General features: G+C 35.0%; 1 pseudogene across 1 annotated transcript; it reads left to right on the top strand.

Moving 5' to 3' along the window:
• The first annotated feature begins 3994 nt into the window (after positions 1-3994).
• Positions 3995-6908, top strand: LOC125197034 (wall-associated receptor kinase 2-like; annotated as a pseudogene). The gene is made up of 4 exons (XR_016128622.1): positions 3995-4598; positions 4684-5005; positions 5350-5526; positions 5602-6908. The product of XR_016128622.1 is annotated as a wall-associated receptor kinase 2-like (transcript).
• Positions 6909-8970: the final 2062 nt, after the last annotated feature.

Genomic DNA, 8970 nt, shown 5'->3' with positions numbered 1-8970 from the left:
AAGCCTCTAACTCGAAAGGAGAGTGCAACATATTCGAAATAAACATAAGTGTATCAAAACTCAGTGGAAAACGACCAAGAGAAAGAATAGCTATGTATGAAGACACAACTACACTTGATGTTTCAAATATCCATCTTAATTAATTATCATGCTCAACACCCGCCACCGCTCGTCATCGTTCAACCTGCACATAAGGAAAACACATGCAGGGCTGAGTATTTTGAAATACTCAGTGAACTCGTTGCCAAAACATTTTATAAGTTATGCCACCCTTACCAAGTGAACTCGAGTTTTAAGCAGTTTAAAGAGAATTTCACGAGTATCACAAAAATATTTAAGATAGATTGGCCAATCAAACAACTCCCCATTTTCTCATCAATTCATAAATCACAATCTTTCCATAGTGCGACGAAAGTGTGGCCACACTTTTCGCCCACGAGACCGGCCGACTAGCAAGGACGGCTCCCGATCCCCTCGTGTACACAGCCTGGTAGGGTTTGTGGCCCGTACTCAGACCCGAATTCGTATAACATATCCACAGCCCTAGCCCAATGGAGCGAACTCACAAACTAGGCATCAGGCGCACAATATCACAACAAAACAAACATAGACATGGCATAACAGTTAAACCACCCTTATAACACCAATAAATATTTTTGCAAGAAGTAAAAGAGTTTAAGAATAAAGCCCACCTCGACTCCTTAAGTTTCAAGTATGTTCTTTCCTTTGTTATCCGGCTTCGCAACTGAGGTTTCACCTTTTTAATCACATAGGCACACATATCACAAATTAGGTTCAACACTACTCTTACTGATGCATGTCTCGATGTTTTTCCCTCTTCCCAACGATTTATCTTATCATTACTAATCAATAAAAATCATGTCTATCGTACCATAATATTTAGCCATCAAACACACTCTACACAAACACAACACACACATGACACACACACACTCACACACGACACACACACATACACATGAAACATATTCCCACATCCCTTTATATCCCCCTTTCACTCAACCAAGAAGCATGAGGGTTCAAGAAGACCGATTAATCGGTTAGAGAGAAGAGGAATCAAGTAGAAACAAGAAGATGGATATAAAAATACCTTATGAGAAAAATGTACAGTAGAAATTAAGTATTAGGCTTGGTTCTTCAAGATTCTTGGATCAAACTTCAATTCTTCTTCAAAAGATGACAAAATAATGGAGAATGGAAGAAGAAAAATTTGGAGAGAGTGAAGAAGGGAGGGAGGCGAAAATTATGGGGCTAGGGTTAGGGGTTCATCTTATTTATAGTGCTCAATAAGATCTTTAGGTAAATAGAATAGAATATTTGGTAAGATTTTATTCTACACAATGAATAAAATAATATTGTGAAGTAGGGAAGAAGAAATACCAAAAATAAGTTCTAAGGCATAAACATGGGATTTTCGAAAATTAGGCCTTCTAATTAGCCATGGTTTCGTTTTGGTATATTTTACGGAGTAGAATAAAATATCACGGAGCAAAAAATGAAATAAAAATTCTCCCCCATTGGCCTAGAAATAGGCGTGTGATTTGGTGCCTAAATAAGGCATGGATTTTTTGAATGTTGACTAAAATAAGGTGTGGCAAGGATCTCTTGAAGTATGGAAAGATTTGGTAGAATATTTAAATTCTAGATATGGGAAGAAATCAAACAAGGGATTAACTAAAAATAAAATAATTCTTTCCTTCCTATAACAAGTGATTTTCGAAAATCACTAGAAAAACAAAGGGCTCGATTTTTCTCCCAAAAAGAATAAGGAATAATTGAGTTTTTTGGATTTAATTTGGATAAAAACCCAAGAATTAAATTAAATCCGAAAAAATAGAATTCCTCCTCCAAAAGGCTAGGGGTCGAAAATTACAAAACCAAAAATTTAGGTGACAAGTATTTATGGGAATTTCCTCTAATATTCTCACTCACCCTTAAACAAATAATTCACCTTATAAATTAATTAATCACATAAATCTCATAATTTAATAAATCACATGCCACATCATAAAATCAATAAGTTTGACTTTTCAAACTTTCAACGCAAACCCTAGACTTAACTCGGCCATAGCATCACATGAAATAAATGCATTCACGACTCCACGTCATCACTAATAATTTAAAAGGGCTCTAAAATTAGGGTTCGGAAATTCGGGATGTTACACGGTCGGTCTCGTGGGAGAAAGTGTGGCCACACTTCGTCGCACCATATGAAATGTTGATTGATGAGAAAATGGGAGGTATTATTTGACTGGCCAGTCCATGATATATTTTGTGATACTCGATGCTTATCTTTAAATAAATGTAAAACCTCGAGTTCACTATGGTAAGGGTGACATAACTATTAAAACGTTTTGGCATGAGTCCACTGGGTATGCTTAAAATGCTTAAAATACTCAGCCATGAATGTGTTTTCCCTATGTGCAGGTTGAGCGGCGATGGACGCTCGGTGGTGTTGAGATGGTTGATTCGAATAAAATGGATGGTTGGGATTTTGAGTGTAGTCGTGTCCTCATACATGGCTTCGCTTTCTCTTGGAATGCTTCCGCTGAATATTTTGAAACTTATTATCTTTGGTTGGTTTGAACTTATTTCTTCGAATTAGAATATGGTGAATTATTGCGCTTTGTTGGAGCTACAATAAACCTTTGACTTTTGAGCTTAGCCTATGTTAGCTATTAAATCTTATTTCTCGTATTTAAAGTCGTTGACATATTATCTTGATACTTCATTAAACACTTGGTCAAATCTCCTTAATTGAAATCCTAGTCTATGTTCTTGTTGCACTTAAGTTCGCCTAGTTAACCGTCGCCGTATTTATTATACCCTAGAAATGCCGGGCTGTTACAATTAAAGCTATTAAATATTGATTAAAACTAAGTCGTTGTCATATTGATTAAATATTATACACTTTCAAATATTGAATATGACTATTAATTTTTTTTATTTAATAATTTTTGTAATTAAAAAAGTTTATTGATATTTAAAAATTAAAATTTAAAATTTTGTAAAATTAAATCTAATATTGAAATAAAGAAACAAAGTGAAGATGACAAAAGGGAAGAAGAATGATAATTTTGAAATAATATCAAATTTAGTACATAACTGAAATAATATCATATTTAAAATGTTAAAAGTGTAAAAAGATCAAATTGCCCAAATCCCCCAAAACCCCTCAAAAGGGCATTTTCGTACAAAAAAAGTCAAAAGGACCAATTTCGAGATAAACCCTTAGCCCAGGGACTACTGGTGATATTTTTAAAATCCGGGGACTATGGACGAGATAAACCTATAGTCCAGGGACCATTTTTGCAGTTCACTCTAAAATTTAAACACTAGATGAAAATCTGAAGTCAGTAATATTTTCATTAATTTATTTTGAATTGAATGATAAAAATTCGAACACATATCAGTTAATTTATAGAGTTAATTATGTTAATGGAATTATATTATACTAACAGAGTACATAATAAATTTTATAAAATAGACAAATAGGAGTTGCCAAGCTTTTCTAATGCAACGAATTGTGTCATTTTGTATCAAAATGTTTGTTTGAATTAGTCAATATACGGTTATTTTTGTTACTTCCAGATCTCTTTCACTGTGATAAGTGAACATGACTTATTTGTTGGGGTGTTTATTAAATTGATGTCGCATTATGCTAAACCAATTCACACACAATTGATATAGTCTACTTATTAATAAATGTTCTTTTTTTCTATAGAGACTTTACTTTATCTCTTGGTCAAGATTTGTCGTATTTACATTTTATTTTGAATAAAAACGAGTTGAATCTTCAAAGGTTTTTGCAGAATTTTTTGCACCAGTACAATTTTCTTGTCATAGTCTATCAACTTTGATGACCCATTCCATATTCTAAAAAGTGACACAACAATGAATAATTACAATATGTTAAAAATACTCTTCTTTTGTGACATGGATGGAAGACCCCCGTTTACAAGTTGATTATTCATGATATCATTTCCTATATATCTCTAAAATTATCATACATGCATAGAAACTCAACAATGATGATCATCTTCATAATCATATTGGCCTTCTTCCCACCAACACTAGTATTTTCATCATCACAATATAATTTTCCTATTGCTAAGCCCAACTGCGACAACACTTGCGGAAATTTGCGCATCCCTTTCCCCTTCGGCACCACACAAGAATGCTACCTCGCTAGAGCATTCTGGGTCACTTGCAACAACACATCTTTCAATTCTCCAAAGCTATTTTGGCAGAACACAACTATCGAAATCACAGATATATACCTCGACGGCCAGATGAGATTGCTGCAGTACGTAGCACGAAACAGTTATGACGAGGGCAAAAGCTATATCAACAACGTAACCAGACTACGCACTTCAAGCTACTTCACTGTCAATAACACCGCGAATAAGTTCACTATCGTTGGCTGCGACAGCTACGGCTTCGTGTCAGGGTTTAGGGTTGGCCGCAACTTCACCACGGGCTGCACCGCCATGTGCTACTCCCTGGACGATCTCGCGGAAGGAGAGTGCACTGGAGCCGGCTGTTGCCAGACCACCATCCCGGAAGATGTGTGGCAGGTCCAACTTTATTTTTTTTTTCAATTAAAGAGGATCAATAATGGTTCCACGTTTACTAATTTTAAAACAACTACTATATGTATAGGTGCGAGTTTCAGTCCGAAGTTATAACAATTATACCTCTGTTTCCAACTTCAGCAAGTGTACTTATGGCTTTGTTGTTGAGGAGTCTGCCTTCAGATTCTCTAAGGAAAATATTACAAACTTGTCACAAGTTGAGAAGCTTCCTATGGTGGTTGATTGGGCCATCGGGAATAGCACGTGCGAGGAGGCCGAGAGAAACACCACCACCTATGCTTGCGTCAGTGCCAATTCTGAATGCTACAAGCCCTCAAACGGCTACGGCTATCGTTGTCGTTGCTACATGGGATTTGAAGGAAACCCTTATCTACCTCAAGGATGTAGAGGTATTATTAGTACTCACTTTATTTACTTTTATGTTAACAAATTATTATTCCCTCTGTTTGCGATTTAAAGTCCCATGTTACCATTTCAGGATGTCTGAATTTAAAGTATCATTTGCTTTTTTTCGTTTTAGATAAGTGGAGTCACCATTCAACTAACCCATTACACTCATATTATTATAAAACAAATGTATAAAAGTGGAGCTCACATTCTACTAACTCATTTTTCCATTTTTCTTCATAAATTCTTAAAACCCGTGCCGAGTCAAAATGAGACTATAAATGGTCGACGGATGGAGTATTATTCTTTGTGTTGAATTAGTTATAACTACTATTTGTCTTTGCAGATATTGATGAATGCTTGAATGAGAGTTTACATAATTGCAACAAGCATGCATTCTGCAACAATATAATCGGCAATTACACATGCACTTGCCCCAGAAATTACTATGGTGATGGAATGGGTGATGATGGTTGCAATGAGAAGACACCCAAGGATACCAAGATTACTTATGTCTTGATTGGTAAATATATTCTTGTTTATACAAATCATCTATGTATGTTTTAATTTTTTTGATCATATTCAAATAATCAATTAGGAGTTGCCTCTGGGATAATTTGTTTGCTACTTGGCATCATCCTCCTCTACTTGGAACTCAAAAGAAGATCACATAATAAGATGAAGCGGAAATTCTTTCATCAAAACGGCGGCCATATGTTGCAAGAGAAACTGGCTACGAGAGAAGCCTCACCGGAGATGGTCACCATTTTCAGCTCATCTGAGCTACAAAGGCGACAGACAACTTCCATGACACCATGATCATTGGCCGAGGCGGCTTTGGCACCGTGTACAAAGGCGTGCTAGCGAACAGAGTAACAGTTGCGATCAAAAGGTCTATAAGAGTTGATCCCACACAAGTCGAGCAGTTCATCAACGAGGTAGTTGTTATGTCTCAAATCAACCACAGGAATGTAGTTAGGCTTATTGGTTGTTGCCTAGAGACCGATGTTCCTCTTCTAGTTTATGAGTTCATCAACAATGGTACCCTTTCGTCACACTTGCACAATGAGGCTAAGGCGCGTGTTCTTGATTGGAACATGCGTCTTAAGATCGCTATAGAAACTGCAGGGGTCCTCTCGTATCTTCACTCTTCCGCTTCTACTCAGATCATACATAGGGATGTCAAGCCAGACAACATCCTTCTAGACCATACTTTCACAGCAAAGGTGTCAGATTTTGGAGCTTCAAGGTTGGTTCCCGTTGATCTCGCACAGCTATCCACAATGGTTCAGGGGACTTTCGGATACCTTGATCCTGAGTACATGCAAACAAACCAGTTGACAGAGAAGAGTGATGTTTATAGCTTTGGAGTTGTTCTATTGGAGCTAGTTACCGGGCGGAGAGCATTGAGTTTTGATAGGCCGATAGAGGAGAAGAGTTTATCCAACTATTTCCTTTACGTGCTAAAGCATGATTTGTTGTTTAAAATTATTGATGAAAAAATTGTGAGTTCGGAAAATATGGAGCAAATATCAGCGGTTTGTAAGCTAGCAAAAGAGTGCTTGAACGTAAAGGGAGAAGATAGGAGGTGGCAATGGAGCTGGAAGGGATGATACGGAGGGAGAAGCACTCGTGGGCCACAAATGTAGACGATCAAGAAGAGATGAAGTCTTTGATTCCAAATGACCATGATGGAACGAGTGGTGTGGGATATGATAGCATCAACAGGGACATATTGTTTTGCCAATCAGTGGAGGAAGATGATAATTTACTTTTAGCATTTATATATGTGTTATTCATGTTAAGTCTTGTGATCAAGTTGTTCTAATGTTTTTATGCAAAGAATTGAGTCATTTTGTATCATAATGTTTGTTTGAATTAGTTACTATATGGTTGTTTCTTTTACTTCAAGGTCTCGTAATTTATGTGGCCTCTTGTTTACAATATCAAAATTTCATTTTGACTACATAAACTGATACTCCCTCCGTCCCAGAAAGATTGTCCCAGTTTATTTTTTGCACTCATTTTGCAAAAATAATAATAAATAGTTAAAGTAGAGAGAAAGTAAAGTAAAAGAGAAAATAATGTAGAGAATAGTCTTACCTACATTATTCTTTCTCTTAATTTACTCTCTTTCAACTTTACCTATTTAATATTATTTTTATAAAACGAGTGTAAAAAATGAACTGAGACAATCTTTTTGGGACGGAGGGAGTATGAAACATATTGATTACCAATGAGGCTGAATAAGATCGCTACTGCTTAACAGTTAACATATAGCTAAACTAAATTTAAAATGTATTGGGCTTTATGAAGCCCAATATCCCACCGCCCAAGCACTAGTTTGTAGATTAGATAAGAAGCCCATCACTCTCCCTCTTGGCATAGAATTCCCATTCATTATTTATTTACTATTAATTTTTTTAAACAATGCTCAAATAACGGGTATACAATTACGCCCGGTCAACATGTACAATTCATCATTTGATCCTAATAAACATGGTTGACAAATTCAAACCTTTCGTTGTTGGGAGAAATTACAAATTTTAAATTGGACGCATTCCTTGATAATTTGAGTTGACAAATTCTTGTTTTCGTATTAACTTTAAAAGTTTATATTGTTTCTGCCCATTTAATTAAAGTCTTTAACCTCACCCTTGACCATGGTGAAAAACTACATTGAAAAATAGTCAATTTTTAGAATTAAATATTCTGACAAAATTAAATCATATACTCCCTTTGTCCCACTAGAAATAAAACGTTTTCCCTTTTGGGTTGTCCCGTTAAAAATAAAACGTTTCTTAAAATAGAAATAATTTTATCTCTACTTTTTCCTCTCTCTTACTTTACTCTCTCTTCTTTAACTCACAAAACAACATTACATAAAATCTTGTGTTGAAAAGCAAACGTTTCATATTTATTGTGTCGATTATATGCCTAAACGAAGAGGCACAAATTTTAAAAGACTGAGTTATTATTATTGGGGTGCGTTATATTGCTAACCTTTTAAGTTGTTAATATGTGTTCATATTTAAATGTAATCGTGTTGACATTTTTAATATAATGCGTTGATAAGTTAGCAGAATTAGCAATATTATATGGTCAAAATTGACCGTGCGAATTTTAAGTTATACCTACCAAGACTTAGTTTATCCTATTATGCACATATTATTTGTCGAATTGAAGAATTAGGGCATCGAGACTAACTGTTTCATATATTCAAGAATTAGAGTACTACTACTTGTTAGTTTTTCAAAAAAAAAAAGTACTTCATTCGTCTCTTTATAGCTGAGTCGTATTTTTTTTTTGGGTTGTCACATAGTAGCTGAGTCATTTTCTTTTTTGGCAAAAGTACTTTACTCTCTCTTACTTTAGTCTCTCTTCATCCTCTATTTTTTTCTTTTCTATTTTATTCTCCTTTTACTTAACTCATTTAAAACCTTTTTTCTTAAATCTCATGCCGAAAAGAAATGTAGACGGAGGGAGTAGTTTTCTAATCACTTGACCAGCAGAGGTGCTCGTTGACATAGTAGCTCACAATTAGTATTGCCAAGAAAAGTCATGTTGTTACTAGTAAAAAGTAGTACTCCTCCGTTTAGTTACATTTGGCGTAGGCATGAATTTTTAAAATGTGAAGAATAGCAGGTTGAAAAAGTTAGTAAAATATGATATTTAATTTTTTATATTAATTTTATAATAGAAAGTGAGTAAATTGAGTTAATAGAATATGAGACCTATTTATAATCTATGGTAAAAAAGAAATGTGACTCTTATTATGGGACGCGCCGAAATGGAAAAATGTAACTCTTATTATGAGACAGAGGAAGTATATTTATTTTATAATAGAATGTGAGTTTAATGAGTTAGTCGAATGGTGGGTCCAATGACGGATCTAGAAAATCGAACTCGTGGGGTCGAAAAATAATTAATAATACATAATATAATATTTAAATAATTATTATATATA

The sequence above is a fragment of the Salvia hispanica genome, chromosome 4 (genome assembly GCF_029641045.1).
Source record: "Salvia hispanica isolate PSC_SH4W2 chromosome 4, Shi_PSC_v1, whole genome shotgun sequence".
In the NCBI taxonomy this organism is placed as follows: Eukaryota; Viridiplantae; Streptophyta; class Magnoliopsida; order Lamiales; family Lamiaceae; genus Salvia; species Salvia hispanica.
The sequence above is the reverse complement of the archived record's forward strand: the minus strand, read 5'-3'. Positions and strand labels throughout refer to the sequence as shown.